Below are 22,920 nucleotides of genomic sequence, written 5' to 3'. Positions count from 1 at the left end.
GGCTCTTGCACAGCACAAGCATGGCAGCAAAAACATAAACACCAGGCTGGCCTTGCTTTAAGCAGTTTTGAGGGATTAAACCCGCCATTTAAGATGAATTCAATAAGAAACTACAAAGGCCGTGAATGAGTTCAATCCATCGCGCAAACCAGCCTCCCATCCACTGACACTGTCTACACTTCCCACTGCCTTGGCAAAGCAGCCAGCATAATTAAGGACCCCACGCACCCTGGACATTCTCTCTTCCACCTTCTTCCATCGGGAAAAAGATGCAAAAGTCTGATATCACCTACTAACCGACTCAAGAACAGCTTCTTCCCTGCTGCCGTCAGACTTTTGAATGGACCTACCTCGCATTAAGTTGATCTTTCTCTACACCCCAGCTATGGCTGTAACACTACATTCTGCACTCTCTCCTTTCTTTCTCTGAGTGGTGTGCTTTGCCTGTATTGCGTGCATGAAACAATACTTTTCGTAGCATACTAATACATGTGACAATAATAAATCAAATCAAATCAAATCAAGGCCATTGTACAGAAAATTGTGTGTTAAATCCATTTAAAAGCAAGACTAGATCAAGTACAACAGAGTTATTGGGGTAGGTAAAGTGTTAAAATTCTTGTGACAATGTTGAGATCATTTTTCATCTATGAATGAAAAGGCCATTGTATTAGAATGTCAGCTATCTTTCCTGTTAAAAATAATTCATCTGACTGGAATTTGACAGGTTTCCTGTAATTTTGTGACCAGGCTAAATGAAGGCGGAGGAGTATTTTTTTTACACTCTTGAGGTTTGAACTGTGTTGCCTGAAGACTTGGGATTCCCAGCTTCTGGAGGATCAGCATCATTGATTAGATCATAGAATCCTACAGCTCAGAAGGAGGCCATATGGCCCTTCAAGTCTGCACCAAGCAAAAGGCCCTATCGCCATAACCCCACGCAATTACTCTAGGTAGTCCCCCTGACATTAAGAGGCAATTTAGCATGGCCAATCCACCCTAACCCACCTATCTTTGGACTATGGGAGGAAACCAAGCACCCGGAGGAAACCCACGCAGACACGGGGAGAACATGCAAACTCCACACAGTGATCCAAGCCAGGAATTGAACCTGGCTCCCTGGCAGTGCAAGGCAGCAGTGCTAACCACTATGCCACCGTGCCGCCCTGCGGTGGTCAGAAAGGTGAAGAAACAAGTACTTACAACTTGCATTGCAGGGAGCCTTGAACATAGAAAAAGAACCCACGTCATACACAGAGGCTGAATCAAAAAGTATATGGATTCTGAGCCATGCTTGGAGCAGTGAGCAAAGAGGTAGATTTCATGGAGTATCTTGAAGGGGGAGTGAGAGGTAGGGAGGTTCCTGGAGGCAGAGGGGACTAGGGTGTTTGAAAACATGAGTGCCCTTGTCAAATAAGGAGAGGTGGTGATGTAGAAGAGGTGTCAAACATTGCATTCCATTTTAGGTGCCAATGTTGACAAAGCTGTACTTTCAGTGGGGTGGCACAGTGGTTAGCACTGCGGCTTCACAGCACTAGGGGCCCAGGTTCGATTCACGGATTGGGTCACTGTCTGTGTGGAGTTTGCATGTTCTCCCACTGTCTACACGTGTTTCCTCCCACAGTCTGAAAGCCGTGTTGGTTAGTTGCATTGGCCATGCTGAATTCTCCCTCGGTGTACCCGAACAGGACCACAGTGTGGCAACTAAGGGAATTTCATACTAACTTCATTGCAGTGTCAATGTAAGCCTTAGCTGTCACTGGTAAATAAATTTTAACTTTTACTCACCTAACGTTGGTTCACTCGTGGTTTACATGGGATGAGGGGCTAAATATTGAAGAGAGACTGGATAAAGTGGGGTAATATCCTCTACAATAAAGGAGGTTAAGGCAACATGGTAGGTGGAGAGGGGTGCGATTTTCTGGGCTGCCCGCAGTGTGTATTTGTGGTGGGAGTCAACCCACAATTAGCTGGTGGCAATGATCATCTGACCCCACCACTGTCAATGGGGTTTTTCTGACTCCACCCAATGCTGCTGGAAGCCGTGGTTGGGGTGGGCCTAGAAGATCATAAGAACATAAGAAATAGGAGCAGGAGTAGGCCATCCAGCCCTTCGAGCCTGCCCCGCCATTCAATAAGATCATGGCTGATCTGTCGCTGCTCAGTTCCACTTTCCCGCCCTCTCCCCATAACCCTTAATCCCCTCTCTTATCAAAAACCCATCAACCCGCGTCTTAAAAATATTTAGCGAGGCAGCCTCCACCACTTCAACGGGCAGAGAATTCCAGAGATTCACCACCCTTTGAGTGAAGAAGTTCCAACTAATGTGAACAGCCAGGGAATTCTGGGCGATTATTACTGAGTTACTTAAAACAGCAATGAGTTAGTGGTTTAGAGAGAAAATAACTCTTCCCTGCAAAACATACAACTGATATAGAAACGGAAACATCAATCAAAATTTCGAACACAGTTGTAGTTTAGCCAATTAAAAGTGAATCCAAGAATAGCTTCTTCACATAACAAAATGAGAAGTGGCCTTACCGAGGTGTATAAAATCATGAGGGGCATAGATAGGATGAACATGTGTAGGCTGGGATCTTAGTGCTCACCCGCCATGGGAACTGGAGTGGGCGAGGGGTGGACAGTGGGAAGGTCCGTTGACCTCGGGCGGGATTTTACGGTTTTGGGGCGAGCGAGGCCGTAAAATCCAGCCCAAGGTCTTTTTCCCAGGGAAGCGAAATTGAAAACTAGAGGGTGTGGGCTTAAGGTGAGATTTAAAAGGGACCTGAGGGGCAACTTCTTCATGCAGAGGGTGGTGCGTGTATGAGATGAGCTGCCGGAGGAAGTGGTTGAGACAGGTGCAACATTTAGGAAGCATTTGTGTAAGTACATGGATGGATAAGGATTAGAGGGATATGGGCCAAAGGCGGGCAAATGGGGCAAGCTAGGAGGGACACCATTGTTGGCATGGAGCGGATAGGTTTGTTTCTGGCTGTATTACTCTCCAACACTACATTGTGGAAATGTGGAAAGTGCTGCTGAAATATGATAATATGATAGATTATGTAATAGATGTCAGCTTTGACATTTAAAAAGAGAGAGAAACTTTGGGGAGGTAAGGGGATTTAGCCGAGAAAGCACAGATTTTGAACAGGATGAGCAACAAGTGGTAAGAGGCCCTACTCAGTGGGTCAATTTGGGCCTCCACCTATTGTGCTGCGATTTCTCCACTTATTTCCATCTCATTGATTGATTGTGCACATTTGTGTTACGGATCAACCTGCCCTCAGCTTCAGTTCCTCTTCCGTCGGTCGCTTTCCGCTCGTCTGTGGCTGCCTGGCAGTGGAGGGGGGAAAGATTATGTTGTGCCCCCTTTACCACCACGGGGGGCGTGCAGTCAATGAAATATTTTTGACGTGCAGTCACTGTCGCGGTTAATTAGCTGGCTGGCTGTAAGCTGAACTGGCCGGGTGCTTCATGTTGATGGGAAGGAAGGAGTCTCGCCCTAATGAAAATGTTAGACAGTCAGTGAGAGAAATCAGTGTCGTTCAGGGCTTGTATTGCCCTGCTTTGCCAACAGGAAGAAGGCTGTAGCAGCTCCCATAAATAAATAACGAGAAAAGGTGGCAAGTTGGGAACAAGAAAGGAAAACCTCAGATGACTGATAACATTTACTCATTAGTTGTATTCACATTGAAAGGAGGGCCGCAGGAAGCTTGCAGTGAAACCCCTGCTGAACTCTTGACTCAGGAAGCTACATCCAATTACAGTCCAGCCGGCTCTTGGCTGGAGACTGCTCGGCAAGTTAGCAGCTTGGGATACAAGGCTGCTTTCCTCTCCTCAGAATTAATTCTCAGCCGTCGCCCGGGGATCATATTAACCAACTGATGCCCATCAATGGGATGCTAGAGTTTGTATGTCAGATTCAGATGAGTCCCAGGCCCCCAACCCAACCTGATCCCAGCCACACCCGCTTCCTCCCAGCTCCCAGCTAATATTGGGACCCAGGGCAACTCGGTGGCCAACATATTACTGGTTTGACACACCACTGCTTAATGTGGCTCCTAGTGGGAGCATGGCAGTGTAAATTGTAGCACCTCAGCACCTTTGATGTGGATGTAGTTACATATTTGGCATGGGAAATATAACAGAGCTTTAACTTCCCTCAGGGTAGTGTCCAAAGCATAATCCTCTTCAGTGACCTTCCTTTCTTCATAAAGCCAGAAGTGGGGATGCTCACAGATGACTGCACAATTGTTAGCACCATTCGCCATTCCTCAGATACTGATGCAGTTTGTGTCCAAATGCAGCAAGATCTGGACAGTATCCAGGCTTTGGCTGACAAGTGGGAAATAACATACACACCATACAAGTGCCAGGCAATAACCACCTCCAACCAGAGAGAATCTAACCATCACTGTTGACATTCAATGGCATTATCATTGCTGAATCCCCCACTATCAGTATCCTTGGCATTACCATTGACCAGAAACTGAACTGGAATAGCCATCAAAACATTTTGCTACAAGAACAGGTCAGAGGTCAGGAATCCTATGGTAAGTAACCTCCTGACTGCCCAAAACCTGCCCATCATGTACAAGGCACAGGGCATGTGATGGAACACTTCCCACTTGCATGGATGAGTGCAGCTCCATTAGCATGGTGCCATCCAGGAATGAGCAGCTGCCTAAAAGGCACCAGATCCACAAAGATTCACTCCCTGCACCATTGACAAACAGTGGCAGCAGTGTGTACCGCCTACAAGGATCTCAAACAATGATAAAATGGAGGACAGGAAAGAAATAGAGAATCTGGTGAATTGATGCAATAACAATAACCTCTCCCTCAATGTGAGTAAAACAGAAGAATAGACATTGACTTCAAGAAGCGTAGTAGTGAACATGCCCCTCTCTACATCAACAGGGATGAAGTGAAAATGGTGAGAGCTTCAAATTTCTAAGTTTCCAGATCATCAACATCCTGTCCTGGGCCCTCCACACTGATGCTATAGATAAGAAAGCCCACCAACGCCTGTACTTTAAGGGACGATGAAGAAATTCGACATGGTTCTCATCAACTTTCACAAATGCACCATAGAAAGCATCTCTTCTGGATGTATCACAGCTTGGTATGGCTCTTGTTTCGACCAATGCCGCAAGAAACTGCAAAGGGTTCTGAATGAAGCCCAGTCCATCATGCAAACCAGCCTCCCACCCATTGACTTTGTCGACACTTCTCGCTGACTTGGAAAAGCAGCCAGCATAATTAAGGACCCCACGCACCCCCAACATTCTCTCTTCGACTTTTTTCCATCAGGAAAAAGATACAAAAATCTGAGGTCATGTACCAACAAGGACAGCTTCTTCCTTGCTGCCATCAGACTTTTGAATGTACCTACCTTATGTTAAGTTAATCTTTCTCTGCACCCTAATTATGACTGTAACACTACAATGCTGCCTCACAGCACCAGAAACTCGGGCTTGAGTCCCGGCTTGAGTCACTGTCTATGTGGAGTCTGTACATTCTCCCCATGTCTGCATGAGTTTCCTCTGGGTGCTCCGGCTCTCTCCCACAGTCAGAAAGATGTGCTAATTAGGTGCATTGCCATGCTAAATTCTTCCTCGGTGTATTTGAACAGACTCCAGAGTGTGACGACTAGGGGATTTTCACTGTAACTTCATTGCAGTGTTAATGTAAGCCTGCTTGTGACACTAATAAATAAATAAATTTTAAACTCTCCTTTTCTTCTCTGTGAATGATATACTAAGAACATCATAAGAACATATATCTGTATAGTGTGCAGGAAACAATATTTTTCAATGTATATCCATACATGTGACAATAATAAATCAAACCAAATCAAAGAAGCACTGTAGTAACTCACCAAGGCTCCCTGGACAGCATCTTCCAAACCCACAACCATTATCATCTGGAAGGACAAGGGAAGCAGAGACATGGGAACAACATCACTTAGAGATGCCCCTTCAAATCACTCATCATCGTGACTTGGAATAAGTTATTGTTTCTTCACCGTCATTGGGTCAAAATCCTCAAAATCGCTCCCTAACAGCACTTTGGATGTACCTGCACCATATGGATTGTGGTGATTCAAGATGACAGTTCACCATTACCTTCTCAAGGGCAATTAGGGATAGGCAGTATATGCTGGCCTAATCAGTGATGCCCACATCCCACCTATTAAGTTGAGACATGTCAGTTGGACTCGTGAAGCAGGTGCTGGTAGCATTGATCACAAAAGTATTGGATTTCTGTAAAAACCCATCTGATTGACGAAAGGCCTTTAGGGGAGGAAATGTGCCACCCTTACTTTGTCTGGCCCATATGTGACTGAGGGTCAATTTAGCAGGGCCAATCAACCAGACCTGCACATCTTTGGACTGTGGGAGGAAACCAGAGCACCCGAAGGAAACCCACACAGACATGGGGCGAACGTGCAAACTCCGCACAGACAGTGACCTAAGGCCGCAATTGAACCTGGGACCCTGGCGCTTAGTAGTGCTAACTACTGTGCCACCCCAAATCGATGGGTTTGGTAACCCACTGCATTCACAAGTATTAAAATGTAAAGTTATTTAAAATGACTAAAAGAGCCTGTGCCCTCACAATGAAACTCAGCTCGAAGAACTTTCTGGAATGATGCAGACACATGGCATAAACTGACCATGCTCAGTGCTTTGTCCTGAGGGCCTGAAGAACGTTGCAGTGAGGCCAGCTTCTGGCACAATGCTTTTCAAAGCCACAGAGAGTCGATTTTAAAGTTCTGTGATCATTGTTACTGACTTGGCAAATTCCATCAGAATTGTGCTGGTCGAAAACCAGTGGAAACTCTACACCTTTGAATGTAGCAGAAGGGAGTATATCACATAGTTGTTATACAAATTTCAGATGTTCAGGCAAAGTGATGAATGGAGAGAGCTTCCAAGCCCATTGATTTGTCTAACTATATTGTAACTGCCTTGTAGCCATACTCGGACTGCGTGGTATACAGTAATATTACAAGTGCGCCAATTAAACAATAAAACTGATTCCTTCAGGACTGTTATGATGTGCATGGTTACTGAATAAACAATGGCTATAAAAATTCCTTCTCTTAATTACTGTAACTGGAAGGGTAGGTTAAGCAACCCCTTCAGAAATGTGTGTTAATAAACTATTCAAACAAGAACTATCTCACTAAAGGGTAATATTTACATATAACTTGGGAGCTGGCCAGGGATCAAGAGCAACTGATAAGATTGCTATAACACAGGTTTACTTTAATAGAAAATTTCCAACTAATTTACGTTTTTATGGACACTTACAAATGCTTTTGATTGACAACAGCTGTAATACAAGTGACTGTATGGGGGGCGATTTTCCAACCGTGCCCCGCCTTCCTCAGATCGCGCCAATCCTGGGAAATAGTGTAAACAATCGGTTTCGCACCGGGCTCCAACGCTTTGCAAAATACCCCGGTCCCTTTCTAATGGTGCAAACCAGATCACATCCAGAAAGGGCGCAAGGCCAATTGACATATTTCAAGTAGCATTTAAATACGCATAACTCATTTGAATCCCAGCACACAGTGGCACAGTGGTTAGCACTGCTGCCTCACACCGTCAGGGATCCAGTTTCAATTCTAGCCTTGGGTGACTGTGTGTGTGGAGTTTGCACATTCTCCCCTTATCCGTGTGGACTTCCTCTGGGTGCTCCGGTTTCCTCCCACCGTCTGGAGATGTGCGGGTTAAGTGGATTGGCCGTGCTAAATTGCCCTTTTGTGTAGGTTAGATGGACTAGCCATGGTAGATGTGTGGGGTTATGGGAATAGGGTGAGGAAAAGGGCTTGGGTACGGTACTTTGTCAGAGAGTTGGTGCAAACTCAATGGGCTGAATGGCCTCCTTCTGCACTGTAAGGATTCTATCTTCTGGCCTTCTGTCACAGCGTGGGAGCGGTGAGAATTAGTACTAGTCTTCACTAGTGGCACGAGGGCCGTGATGGGGGACTCAGAAGCCATTGGGTGGTCAGGGACATGGCTGGGCAGTGCTTGTTTGTTAGTGCCCACCAGACACCTGGACAGTGCCCACTGATCACCCTGCCACTCCCCACTGGACACCCTGGCAATGTCTCCCAGCCACGCTGGCAATGCCAGTCACGGACCACCAGTGTGCCAAGGGGATAGGGCCTGAGCGGGGGCTAGGATGGGGCAGATATGCAGAGTGTGTAGGAGGGAGCATATCAGATTTATGAAGCATTTGGACTGCTTTTGGAGAAGTTGGCTACTTTACAAACTGGACTGTCTACACTTGAACAGAATTGGGACGAATATTCTTGCGGGGAGATTTGCAGGTACTGTTTAGGGTGGGGGGATGGAGGATGGTAAACCACATTGGCAGGGGCATGGGAACCTGAGGACAAACCCAGAGCAAGGAATGGGCTTTGGAGAATTAGTGGGTGACCTTGAAAGACACAAACAGCACAGGCTACAAAGTGGACAGCGCAAGAATTTGACTGTTAAAAGGCACCTATGGAAATTCAAAGGGCACAGTAAATCAAGCTGATGAGCTGAGGGTACAGATGGACATGTGGCAGCATGATATCATTGCTATAACGGAAACCTGGCTTAAGGAGCGGCGAAAATGGCAGCTGAATATCCCTGGATATATGGTTTTCAGGCAGGATAGGGAGGGAGATAAAGAAGGTGGTGAAACATTATTGGTTAAATAACCAACTGCAGCTGTGAGGAGGAATTGTATATGAAATAAATCATCAAATTTTTAAGATCAGAAATAAAAAAGGGACAAGCACACTGCTAGGAGTTTACTACAGATCCTCAAATAGTGGAAGGGAATTAGAAAAGCAAATATGTAGACAGATTTCTGAGTGCAAAAACAATAGAGCAGTAGTCACTGGGGACTTCAACTGGCTGAATATCAACTGGGATATGAACAATGTGATTTGATTTGATTTATTATTGTCACATGTATTAGCATACTGTGAAAAGTATTGTTTCTTGAGTGCTATACAGACAAAGCATACCATTCATAGAGGAGGAAACGAGACAGTGCAGAATGTAGTGTTACAGTCATAGCTAGGGTGTAGAGAAAGGATAACTTAATGCAAGGTAAGTCTATTCAAAAGTCTGACAGCAGCAGGGAAGAAGCTGTTCTTGAGTCGATTGGTACGCGACCTCAGACTTTTGTATCTTTTTACCAACAGAAGAGGTGGAAGAGAGAATGTCCGGGGTGCACGGGGTCCTTAATTATGCTGGCTGCTCTGCCGAGGCAGCGGAGAGTGTGGACAGAGTCAATGAAGGGCACAGAGGGCGCAAAGTTCTTTTGCATTTAAGAGAACCTTTTTAGCCAGCACATAACAAGCCCAATGAGAGAGGGCACAGGTCTAGATTTTTGCCTTAAGAAAGGAAGCTGGGCAAGTGGATGAAATATTCTGGAAATAATGATCATAACATTGTTAGATTTAGCATCATTATGGAAAGGACAAAAATAGAACAGGAGCAAATGCTCTAAGTAGAGGGAAGGCAAATTTTACAAATCTGAGAGATAAGCTGGCAAGATGGACGTGGTACAGCTATTAGAAGGAAAAACTGTCAAATCAGTGGGAGGCATTCAAAGGCAAAATTCTACAGACACATTGTAGACAAGGTGCTACATAAAAAAAAGGGTGGTACTGCCAAATCTAGAGCTCTCTGGTTATCCAGGAGAATACAGGCTGGGATAAAGCAGAAAAATAAAGCTTTTGATCGTCATAGAGTCATATATACAGCACAGAAGGAGGCCATTTAGCTCATCGAGTCTGCACTGATTACAATCTCACTCAGGTCCTATCCCCATAATCGTGTGCATTTACTCTAGCTAGTCCCCTGAAATTGCCCCTAATAGCATAGCCAATCTACCTAACCTGTACATCTTCGGACTGCGGGAGGAAACCGGAGCATGCCCACACAAACATGGGGAGGAATGTGCAAAGTCCACACAGACAGTGACCCAAGCCGGGAATCAAACCCAGATCTCTGGTGCTGTGAGGCAGCAGTGCTAACCAATGTGCCACGCCAGAAGAATTAATACTATAAAAAACCTAGATGCGTGCTGAAAGTACAGGGATGAAGTAAAAATGGAACTAAGGAAAACTAGGAGACGATATGAATGAAGTATTGACAGGTAAGAACAAAGAAAATCCTAAGATGTTTTACCGACACATTAAGAGCAACAGAATAACTATGGAAAGGATAGAGCCTATTAGAGATGTACATAGTAACTTGAGGGTTGATTCAGAAGTTGTGAGCTGGGTTCTCCATAAGCACTCTGTCTTCGCTGGCAAGAGGGATAATTTAGACATTCTAGTTGAAGAGGAGAAATATGAAATATTAGATACAATAAGCATGGTGAGAGAGGAAGTACTGGAGGGACTGACACTCTTGAAGTGGATAAATCAATGCAGTTCAGTGGATTGTATCCAGGCTGTTGAAGGAAGCCGGAGAGGAAATAGTGGGTATTCTGAAGGTAATATGCCAATCTTCACTAGAGACAGGTGAGGTACCAGAGATTGAAGCCTGTGAACATTGTACCATTATTTAAATGGATGAGAGGGATGGACCAGAAAACTCTAGGTTGGTCAGTCTGACTTCAGTGGTGGGCAAATTATTGGAACCAATTCTGAGAGACAGGATAAACTGTCACTTAGAATGGCGCAGATTTATCAGGGACAGTCAGCATAGTTTTGTTTGAGGAAATTTGTGTCTCACTGACTTTGATCAATTTTTTTGAGGAAAGAATGAGGAGGATTGATGAGGGTAGTGCAGAGAATATTGTCTACATGCATTTCAGACAATGTTCCATGTAGCAGTCAGGTCAGAAAAATGAGACCTCATGGCACACAGGGGAAGATGGCAAGTTGGACCAAAAATTGGCTCAATGGCAGGGTAATTAATGGTCAATTTTTTTTTTGCGAATGGAAAACATTCCAGTGGTATTCCACAGGGCTTAGTGTTGGGGCCCTTGCTGTTTGTTGTATATATTCATGATTTGGACTTAAATGCAGGAAGCATGATTGGGAAATTTGCAGATGGCACAAACATTGACCAAGTGGTTGATATTGAAGAGGATAACTGTCCAGTGATTTGGCTGAGTGAGCAGAGATGTGGCAGTTGGAATTCAATCAGGAAAATTGTAAGGTAATGCACTTGGGATGGGCAAACAAAGCTAGGGAATAGTCAATAAATAGGAAGACATTACGAGGGATTGAAGAAGTGAGCGACCTATGTGGAAACATGTCTACAATGTCTCTGTAGAATTTTGCCTTTGAATGCCTTCTGCTGATTTGACCCAGCGGAGTGCCTGTCTATAAGTTCTCGAAGGTGGTAAAGAAAGTGTATGAAATGCTTTCCTTTATTGGATGAGCTATTGAATAGAAAGCAGGGATATAATGATGGAATTGTATAAAGTGCTGGATGGGCACAGTTGGAATTTTGTGCACAATTTTGGTCACCACATTTCTAGAAGGACATAATTCCACAGGAGAGACTGCAGAGGAGGTTTGTAAGAACATCGCTGGGGCTTGAAAATTGCAGCTATGTGCAGCAGTGCCATAGATGATATAAATTCATCAATGCAGAGCCTGTTGCAAACTACAAAGCCTTTCATTTTGTGAGATGGTAGTTTGCACCTTGGTGGTGAACTCCCTATTAAATTTTACCTGGTGTGGCTCAGGACCCCCACTCTGGCGTCACAGTCTCTGCCACATTTGCTGCAGAGGAAGGCATTGGATATGATTTACTGTCCTATCTTTTATCTGGGCCCTCTCCTTGGCCAGCTGAGCCTTTCGTTTCTACTTGACTCTTCCAATGCCCTTCCAAACAGTCAGCCTCCAGAGGTCACAGCTGTTGGTGACAGTCTCTCTGTAGTCTGTGTCAATGTCCGTCATCTCCTTATCTCACTTGTAAGTGTCCTTGGAGCAGAGGCGTGGACGTCTAGCAGGTTGTGATACAGTAGCCAGTTCACCATGCAGACGGTGTTTGGGTATACAGCATCATCCACCTGATGAACATGGCAAGTGGGTGCAAATGTTGGCTCCATAATGAGTGTAAGCTGATGGAATTAGTCTGCTCCAGGACCTTTGGGTTGGTGACTGTGTCCTAAAAGAGATTTTGAGCTTACATCTGAGACAGTGAAGGTGGAACTCTTCAACCATTCTTTCTGCAAGCAGATGTTGTTCTGGTGTCACCACTGAAGGGGAGAGCACTGAGGACACAGGCTTGGTAGCTTGGCAGTTTGATGTTCTCAGTCAAGTTGCTGTTGTTCGAAACTCTTATGGAGCAACTGCTGCAGCTTTTGCAACGTGGATTTTGATTTCAGCATCAAGTGACAGATTGCTGGTGATTGTGGAGCCTAGATATGTGAAGCTCTCAACAGCCTCCAGCATCACGTTGTTAGTACTCATTGGTTCTGGTACATCAATATCTTTGACCATGACACTTGTCTTCCTGACGCTGATGGTCAAACTCTTTACTGGTGTTTAAGAATCTGCCCATTTGTCGCTAAATGTATTCCTCGAAATGGAATGTTTGTGCGGCATTATTGATGCAGCGCAGCTTTCTGATGAGGACTTAATGTAGCTTCGTCTTGGATCTCAGGCAAGCTAGGCAAAGTAGCTTTCCATCAGGCCTGGGATATATGTTAAAACACACTCTGTAGATGCACTGAGGACATATGGAGCTGATAAAGAGATGTCAGAGTGTGCTGGCATCAGAATGCAGCCTTGTTTAACCTCACTGAGGGCCTCAAGGGCTCTTGATGTTGTTCTATCGTTGCTGACTTTATCCATGAGAAGAAGAGTTCAGACAGAGCGGCTTTGGTGGGCAGCCAATTTTCTTCAAGTAGACTGCCTCTTTTCATGTGCTCACGTGCCTTGCTGAGATCAATGAAGGAAATATATAGTGGTTTCCTTTGTTCATGGCATTGCCCTTGCAGCTGCCAGACTGAGAAGATGATGTTGACCGTAGATCTTACAGTTTGGAAATTATGCTCGGATTTGGGATAGCAACATTCAGCCAAGATCAAGTTCAAATGTTGGATTTCGAGAATTGACCTGAACGCTAATCTATCCTAATGTGTTTCTGTTGGGTACTCCACTATAGAATCATAGGCCAGAATTTCAGGATCTTCCACAGCGGGTGGAGTGAAATCACACTACAAAAATGCCAGGGAATGATCATCTCCAAGAAGGAATCTCATTCATCGAATCCCTACAGTACAGGAGGAGGCCACCTGGCCCATCGAGTCTGTACCAGCCAGAATTCCAGTCAGACCCTATTCCCGCAACCGTACACATCTAACCTACAAATCCCCCTGACGCTAGGGTCAACTTAGTATTGCCAGTGAACCTAATCCATATATCTTTGGGAGGAAACCGAAGCTCCTGGAGGAAACCCACGCAGGCATGGGGAGAATGTGCAAGCTCCACACACACACACACACACACACACACACAGAGTGACCCAAGGCCAGAATTGAACCTGGGACCCTGGCGTTGTGGGGCAGCAGTGCTGACCACTCTGCCACCATTCCTTGATAGTTGATGGCATCACCATCACTGATCACCAACATCCTGGGCTAGAATTCTCCAGTTCCACCAGCAGCGTACACCTACCCTGCTGGCATGAGGTGAACACAGTAAGAAGTCTCACAACACCGGGTTAAAGTCGAACCAGTTTATTTGATAGTAAACGCAGGGTGAGGTCAGTGGGAATTCCCATTGACAGTGACGGAACCAGAGAATCCCACTGCTAGCAAACAGTGTTTCACCTCCTGCCAGCGGGAAACATGTGGCTGGGATCCGGAGAATCTCGTCCCTGGTTGTTAGCATTGATGAAAAACTGAACTGGACCAGCTATATAAATACTGTGGCTACAAGAGCAGTGTAGAGGCTGGGAATTCAGCAGTGAGTAACTTATCTCCTGACTCCTATTTTACTGGGATGTGGGATATTTTCAGGCAGCCTGCCTGCCCTTGAGCCGATAGAAGCCCTTAGGTGGCCAATTAATGGCCAGTAAATGCCTCCTCCCACAACTGCTGCTATTTTACCCACCACAGAGGGAGGCCTAGGACCAAGTGGTTAGCCTAGCAGATTTGGTTGGGTGAGCTGGTGTCAGCAATGGAGGGGTGGAGAACTTCCTTTAAGGAGGGAGGTTCCCTCTGCCCACTGAAGGAAACCCACGGAAGGTCATACCTCCCCATCCCCTTTAACCCTCCCCTTATGGCCTCTTGAACCTAGTCTTCCAGCCGCTATACTGGGGCCTACCAGCCAGGTCCCACCCTTACTCTGGAATTACCAGAAGTTTGGCTTCTTCTTCCAGGTGTGACTATAGTTCTACCAGCAACCACTGCTGGAACCTGCAATGCTGATCCTGCAGATGGGAGCTTCAGTCTTTGCCTGTTACGCTGAGTGTTAAACAGACGCAGAACAGTGTCTTTCAGTGGAGAGGCATTCCTCATCAGACCCTTGTGATGACTGGGTGGGAAATCCTGCCATTTGAAAAATCCTGCCAGTGGTTGGTAACAAGCAGTACAACTATCGACCCCCATTTTTAAGCCAGTACGGCCTCATTAACATTGGGCAAGAGATGACAAAATACAGCCTGACCGAGTTTGGAATGATTTGCACAATGTTACATCCTTCACCTTCTGGTACAGTGTTTTTGGCAAATTTATGTCTTCTGCCACTGAACTATGATGGCAGTACTCAAATGATCTTAAAACCCCTGCATTGGAGATGAATTTTAAACAACGGTAACTGTTTTCTATCTGTCTATAGAACGCCAGGTTAATGTCCAACAGGTTTATTTGGAATCACGCGCTTTCAGAGCACTGCCCTTTCATCAGGTGAGTGACTCACCTAATGATGAAACAGTGCTCCAAAAGCTAGTGTTGCCAAATAGACCTGCCTTCATAGAAACATGGAGGATAGGAGCAGGAGGCCTGGGTTCGAGCTTGCTTCACCATTCATCATGATCATGGTTGATCACTCAATTCAATAGCCTAATCCTGCTTTTTTTTCCCATTACCTTTGATTCCATTCACTCCAAGTGCTATATCCAGCCTCCTCTTGAATACATTCAGTATATATGTATTGAATACATTCAGCCCTGTTGGAACTCAGCCTGGTGTTGTGAGACTTCTTACTGTGCCCACCCCAGTCTAACGTGGCATCTCCACATCATGGCTATCTGTCTGTAGCGTGGATTTTCACATTCAGCTGTGGGTATAGTGTGGGTTAGTGAGCAGTGGGGTAGGAGGCCAGGCACTCAATGATAAGTGAGTTCATCAGTTTTTTATTTGTTGGTTTTTTTGAACTCCTCTCTCTTTGCTGTTTTACGCAATAACACAGGCTGCACTTCAAAAGTAATTATTAATTGTGAGGCACGCTGGGATGCTCCGAGCTCTTGATAAGACACCGAATAAATCGAAGTTCACCAGCTCATTCGGACACTATTGGGCCTATTTGTTGGCCAGCCTCTGCCCCAGAATTGGTTTCGAACGTCACAACTGAAGTAGACTTGTGCTGAATGCCAACCCAGGCCTAGGAACGCGACTGTTTCCTGTCACAGAACGCAACTGTTGCCAGCCCAGCCCCTGGCGAAGATGAGTGCTAGCTATAGGTTCAGAAATTTAGGCACAGCTTCTGGCCTCTCAGGTGTTGTCTGTTGGGTTTACACGATCAGGCTTCTTCTGGCTGTTGAAAAGAGAAAGTGTCCGGATGGCGAGGGTTTGAGGCAAGGTGCCAGTGCCATGTTTCATTGGGTGCCAGCTGTGGGCACAGCTCCAATACCACAAAGGCAACGTGAATGTCATGCCAGAGTGCAAAATCAGAAGGCAGCCAGCCAAACAGATCGCAATTCCCTTTTCTCTGACTATTGTGCCCATCAAATAGGCATACCCCAAGGTCGGGAAGGGGCCGTTATTTCTAATAAGTTATGGCAATAAACATCTTCTGCACTTTGCCTTTGAATAGAACGAAAGCATTATACTGTGCCCTACAGCACAGGAGATGGCCATTCAGCCCGAGGTGCCCATGCTGGCTGTCTGAAAGAATGGTCCAATTTAGTCCCACTCGCAACTTTTTCCCCATAATCCTGAAAATTAGTCCTTTTCAAGTACGTGTCCAATTCACTGTGGAATTTACTTATTTCAGACAACATCCTGTGTGTTCTTCCTATTTCCAGTCAGAGTGCGTGACGCTCGACTGGTTTTCCTGACATGGATAGCATGGTGGCACTGTGGTTAACGCTGCTGCTGTCTCACCAGGACCCGCGTTCAATTCCAGCCTTGGGTGACTGTGCGGAGTTTGCACAGTCTCCCCTTGTCTGCATGGGCTTCCTCCGGGTGCTCCAGTTTCCTCCCAGGCACAGGCACAGGTTAGGTGGATTAGGGCCATACTTAGAGTCCCAAGATGTATGGGTTAGATGGATTAGCCATGGGAATTGTGTGGGGTCATGGGGTTAGGATGAGAGAAAGGACCTGAGTAAGGTACTCTGTCAGAGATTCGATACAAACTCGGGTCGAATGGCCTCTTCCGCACAGTAGGGGTTCTATGATCCTATGACATTGTTGGGATCCTACTCTGGAGCCGTTTCCTGGTCCCGACGTGACAAGGTGTGCCCATAGTTAGAATTTTCCAGGCGAAAGCCGCTTAAGAGGCCCTCCAGAAAAAATGTATGCATTTATAGCCAGTTTGCTGACTCATCTTAGGATGATTTGGTGGGTCATTAAGTCTGAACACCACATTTTGCTTATGTTTGAGTTTCTAGGATGATAGCTGGATTCAGCATCTGCTGTGTGTTTGGTAAATCTGGCCTCATTTCTCCTCTTAGGGTTTATGACTAGAATTCCGCAGCAATAACGTGTCGCTGATTTCAAGACTTCAGTGCGGTATGTGTGGATTCTGACGTGTAAATTAGGCAACTTGAACATTGTGAGGCAGTGTACTCAATCACGGGGGCCGTTTCGCTGAAGGGTTGGCCTAGCTAGCACAAGGTCACATCTGCATCCTTTACTATGAGCAGCAGTGGACTCTGATCACTCCCTCCCCACCCCCTCATCCCCCGCTGACTGCTTTTCCCTCCTTCTCTCTGGGACGATGTTTTGCCTCAGTCCAGTGGTTCCCCTGATGCCTGAGCAAAGGGAAGAAGGAGACCGGGCGGACAAAAGTCAGATTGGAATGTATACGGTTTTAATGCTGAGACCCCTTAATAGACGGAGCAGCCTGGTTCCACGCTTGTTCGAAGCATTTGGCTGGAAATGCATGAATACTAATTTCATTTCCAACAATAACCTGACCCTTCGGCGAGTAAGCTAGTTTTGTGAGCCCGGCTTGTTTGTGTTAGGCCCTGTGAATGAGGAGTGAGCTCCTAAACACCCCACCTCCTGAATTCCTTTCGTGATTAATAACAGCATTCGAGCGCACATGTCACCAAAGCATTAGCGTAATGGAATGGAAGGGTCCGAAGCTTGTCAGTCACAAGAAACTTTGTATGACCGGGTTCAGCCTTTGGTTAAGCGCAGTGAACCTCTAAAGGAATTTGCACTGCTCACGTGCTCCGGTCCCCATACAGTACATTTCCTCATTTGAATGCACACTAAATTAACCATTTGGTGGCTCAGTGTGCGTGCTGTGCTGTTGCACATGTGTGTCGAAGCTCATTCAATGTCAGCCTCGCCGACCAGTTAAAACACATAATGAGGTTAATGACTTGTTAGCCCTGTGGTGGGCTTGAAAAGACGTTTTTATTCTCTCTCTCTCTTTCATTCCGACCCGGGTAAAAACGAAGGAAAATATTTTGCCAAGTTGAATGACCATTGTGATACCCGAGCGTGGGCGCTTCAGGGTGACGTGCGCTGGAGTGGCACAATGCAGCTTTCTCTCCTGAGTTCTCAGCTTTATGTGGGAGGTCAGGCTCTCCGCACTGGTTGGGAGGGAGCTAAACAGACAAGCCACTCGGTCACTGTTTACCAGTAACGTAGCACAAGTGAGTGGCGAATAAACTGCAGGAAAGCGAACGGTTTCCTCCCTCGTTCTCCTGTTTTTTTTCCATCCGATTTTTCCCTCTTAGCAGACTGCTCATAAAGACGATAGCAGACTGCCAAAAACAAACCTCACCCACGGGGCCTTCAGTTTGTGTCGTTGGCTCCTGATTTGGGCCATTCAGCAGTGGGAGCCATTGCAATTGAAGCCCTCACCCAACGTTGATGGGTGTACACTTGCCAAGGATGGCAATAAAATGATTGGGAGCAGACCACGACTGGAAATGTCCTGCACCGTCTGTCGCAGGGATCGCGCTGTGCGGGACAGAAAATTTGGCGGACCATCCTTTGCGCTCAGGTGGGAATTTCTGGCACATGGAAAATTCTGCCTCAGGTTTTATGTCTGTGAGTCCGTCTTGGAATTCCGGGGCTGAGGGAGATGGCATTTGTTTCTTTATTTAAGTAATGACGTAAGTGCATTGGAAACAGATCAGAGATGGTTTACTAGACTAATACCTGGAATGGACGGGTTATCTTATGGGGAAAAGTTGGGCAGGTTAGGGCTGTGTTGATTGGAGTTTGGAAGAGTAATAGGGATTTTGATTGACACCTTTAAGACCCTGAGGGGTATCTGACAGGATGGACGGGGAGAGGATGTTTCCTCTTGTCAGAGAACCTAGAACTAGAGGTCACTGTTTAAAAATAAGGAATATTTAGCACTGCTGCCCCACAGCACCAGACACCCAGGTTCGATTCCCGGCTTAGATCACTGTCTGTGTGGAGTCTGTGCGTTCTCCCCGTGTTTGCATGTGTTTCCTTCAGGTGCTCCGGTTTCTTCCCACAGTCCAAAAGATGTGTGGATTAGGTGGATTGGCCATGCTAAATTACCACTAATGTCAGGGGGACTAGCTGGGATTATGAAACTAGGGCCTGGGTGAGATGTGGTCAGTGCAGACTCGATGGGCTGAATGGCCTCCTTCTGCACAGTAGGATTCTATGAATCACTCATTTAAGACAGAGATGAGGAGAGATCTTTTTCTCTCAGTACTGCACTCCCTCCGTGCGGCACTTCCTCTGTGCAGCACTCTCTTGAACTGCATTTTTCAATGCTGCACTCTCTCAGTGCTGCACTCTCCCAGTGCTGCACTCTCTTATCCTGCTCTCTCTCAGTACTGCACTCTCTCAAATCAAAAATCGATGCAGCGTTCTCTCGGTGCAGCACTCTCTTTTACTGCACTCTCTCAGTGCAGTACTCTTGGTACTACACTCTCTCAATACAGCAATCTCTCAGTGCAGCAGTCTCTCAATGCAGCACCTTTTCAATGCTACACTCTCTCAGTGGTGCATTCTCTTGTTACTACAATGTCTCAGTGCAGCACTCCCTTGTGCTGCACTCTCAGTGCTGCACTTTCTCAATGCTGCACTCTCTCAGTGCTGCATTCTCTCAGTTCTGCACTCTCTCAATGCTTCACTCCCTCAATATTGCACTCTGTCAGTACTGCACTGTCTCAGTATTTCACTCTCTCAATACTGCACTCTCATTGCAGCGCTCTCTGGTACTACACTGATTCACTGCTGCACTTGCCCAGTGCTGCACTCTCTCAGTGCTGCACTCTCTCAGTGCTGCACTCTCTCAGTGCAGCAATCTCTCAGTTTTGCACTCTCTCAGTACTGAAGTGTCAGCCTGAATTCTGTGCTCAGATCTGTGGGGAGAATTGCAAACTCACAGTCTGCCTGCTGGGCAGTGACAATGGTACCACTGAGCCTCAATTGGCATTGTAGTAATTGCAATCCCTCATGTAGCTGGGTAAGACATGGTGGGGAAGGAGGAAGCAAATCTACCATTCCATCAGCAAGTCTGCACCAACACCAGCTTTTTGCACTGGGTCTGTACACATTCCTATTCTAAAAGATTTATTGAAGTTCATATTGGGCTGTTCCAGAGGAGCATCCAGCCTTCTCCAGATATTCCCATATCTTGCACCATTGGCACAGTGTCATCTGCAGCGGCCAAACAATAAAAATAGATTCTGCCCGTTCCTCCGGAAATGGAGAGAGAGGTGGAAATGTCATTGCCACAGTGGAAATGGCAACCAGTGTATCAGAACAAAGAGTCACAGCTTGTGAACTTGGACAGGATTCCTAAAGCTGAAACACGCTTGGGACTGGAGTCAAATATTTTCTGGCACCCTTCCTAAATTTGCCCACAGCAGAGAAAAATGTTTACACCCACCCCCCACCCTCCATTGCAATGGTAACCCAAGCTGCTAGTAAAATATGTGATTTATGGCACTTGGAGTTCAGTATTTGTTCGAAGAATGGTATTCACTACAACTAAAGGTCGGCCTTCCAGGATTCCTTTATCGTGTTGCTTTCCACGTACAGGGGGAATTTTAACTCCTTTGGGAAGGAGGTGTGCATTTAAAATGGAGTGGCCCTGTTTTCCACTCCATTCTTGTAGCACCGTGGTTTTAATGTCTCCTGCTTTGATGGTGGATTGGGAGCCCATTAGACTCGAGCAGGAGCCTTCTGTGTGAAAGCGAATTGCAATCCAATGTCACCAAAAGGGCACCGAGGTCCTTTTAACTTGGGCTTGAATGGGGAAGCTGCTGGGATGGAGGCTGGTGGAAAGTAAAGACGAGGCCCTCTCGGGGAAAGGAAAAATGACCTCTTGTGGGACCAGGAGGAAGGAGTGTTGAAGGGAAGTTGCAATTTACTCCCTCCCTGCACTCATCCACTACTGCACCCACCCCCACCTCCTTCCCACAGGACCCTCCCAAAAGGCCCTTCCTGTGAATGCAGAAAGGGAAAGGGACCAGCGATTCTTAAACCAGATCTGGGACATACCCTGCTCTTGAAATACAGGGCATCAGGCATGTTCCACATCAAGCCTGATTGAAACCCTTCCACCATTAAAATCAGCCTCAGTATCCTATATCTGACAGTGCTCTGGCATCAGGGGGCAACGGGATTTTGTCTGACATGCATTCAGAGGCTTTCAGTAGTTGTTTTTGCGATATATGATAGACACAAAAAGTTAGGGGCACCATGCCAATGTCTGCAGGTATCTCGGAGCTTTGCCCTATGAGATTCTGTGCATGAGATCTTTGTCCCATTAACTGATAGAATTGACCCATACGTCTTAATGTTATCTGTCTCTGGTCTTGCCAGCCTTGAAAATGGGTGAAGCCCTCCATACCATTTTGGGTCTTTCCGTGAAGAAGGGCTGATTAAACCATGGAGAACAGGCAATAAAGATTCATCAAGATTGTCCCAGGGATGAGAAACTATAGTTCCTATACTGGGAGATTTCAGGTGATAACGGCTATTCGCACTGGGGTAGCAGAGGCTAACAGCAGGATTAATTGAGGTTATTAACATTCTGCAGGGTTAACAGGGAACGTTTCTTCGAATTAGGGAATTGGTGAGAATGGAGTGCATACCACGCAACGTTTTACGAGTTCTACGATGGGATTTTATTCTCCCTGGGAGATGGACAGAGAGATGGCAGGGCTCATTTAATTGGGCAGGAAGGTAACAGGATAGAGACAAGGTCACCTTCCCAATCTCCCCCTTCCTCATATCCTTCCCCATTCAGTATGGGACAGGAGGCCCAAGGACAGTTTACCTGCCTTGAAGGCCCAGTTAAAGGCTTCATTCCACCATTATTAGCAGGCCATGCCTAACGGAGATACTGGTGAAGACCCCTGTCTGCCCTCGATACTAAACTTCCACCCACTCCATTGCCGAGGCCATTCTCCCTGGCGCCAACTAATCCTTCCCACTTAATGTTTGCGCTCCATCGTCAATCCTCTGCCCAGGCCTTGTGTGGTACCAGCCTCAGAGAGTCTGACAGCTCTTGGCAATGGTAATACACAAGGCCTGTATGGTGATTTAATGTGCCTGGTGGAGCTGGGGGAACCGTTGGGGGAACTGCAAAATTCCACTGGCATAAAGGGGAGCAAGATTTCAGCGGTTGAGTCAATGTTTGTTCTCTATAGAGTAATCTAGTAAACTCTTCTCCCCATTCCAGCCCTGTAGCTCTGGAAGTTTGATTTCCTCAAGTGCCAATCCAAATTTCCTTTCGAAACCATTGATCATCTTTACTTCTACCAACCTCTGAGGCAACAGTTCCAGTCTGTTACCACTTGGATGCTTATAATTGTTTTCTTACCATCCCCCCAGCATCTCTGTAGTCCTTGTGCCATCAGATAATGGGAGCCACTTTACTTTGTCTATCTTATCGACCATAGAATTTCTACAGTGCAGATGTAGGCCATTCAGCCCATCAAATCTGTCCCGCCTCTCCGAAAGAGCATCTTACACAGCCTTCCCCATAGACAAGTTAGCATGGCCAATCCACCTACCTGCACACCTTTGGATTGTGGGAGGAATCCAGAGCACCCGGAGGAAACTCATGCAGACACGGGGAGAATGTGCAGATTCTGCACAGACAGTGACCCAAGGCTGGAATTGAACCTTGGCTCTGTGAGGCAGCAGTGCTAACCACTGTGCGGTGGTGCTGTTTAAGCCTGCAATCATCTTGGGCACCACTAACAAATCCTTTACTCCAAGGAGAACAGCCCCAGTGTATCCAACCTCATCTTGTAGCTAAAATCCCTTATCCTGGAACCACTCTAGGAAATCTTCTCCGCACCTTCCCAAGGACTCCTGTATCTCCTCCTGAAGCGTGATGACCAGAATGTTTCGAGCAACACTGAATAAACACATGAACTAGAGAAGGTTCACAGGCTCTGTGCAGCAAGACTGGTATTGCTTTCCTCCCACAGAAAGGTCAGCATGAACCTGATGGGTGGAGTGGCTTTTTTTCCTGACACTATGAAGGTAGTGGATAAGTTTAGTCGATGTGAAGATCGGAATAGAAGG

The 22,920-nt window shown here is 46.3% G+C and overlaps 1 protein-coding gene across 3 annotated transcripts in view; it reads left to right on the top strand.

Moving 5' to 3' along the window:
• Positions 1-22,920, top strand: part of LOC145343288 (protein WWC2-like) — a 229,672-nt gene that overhangs the window by 69,559 nt on the left and 137,193 nt on the right. The window contains exon 2 of one of the 3 annotated variants that reach the window (XM_080189432.1): positions 16,884-16,941. The exons of the other annotated variants lie outside the window; for them this stretch is intronic. The gene's annotated coding sequence lies outside the window, so the exon portion shown is untranslated. The remainder of the gene's footprint in view (positions 1-16,883; positions 16,942-22,920) is intronic. 3 annotated transcript variants of the gene reach the window in all.

This window comes from Carcharhinus amblyrhynchos, chromosome 5 (genome assembly GCF_965287045.1).
Source record: "Carcharhinus amblyrhynchos chromosome 5, sCarAmb.v2.hapA, whole genome shotgun sequence".
NCBI classification, from domain to species: domain Eukaryota; kingdom Metazoa; phylum Chordata; class Chondrichthyes; order Carcharhiniformes; family Carcharhinidae; genus Carcharhinus; species Carcharhinus amblyrhynchos.
The sequence above is the reverse complement of the archived record's forward strand: the minus strand, read 5'-3'. Positions and strand labels throughout refer to the sequence as shown.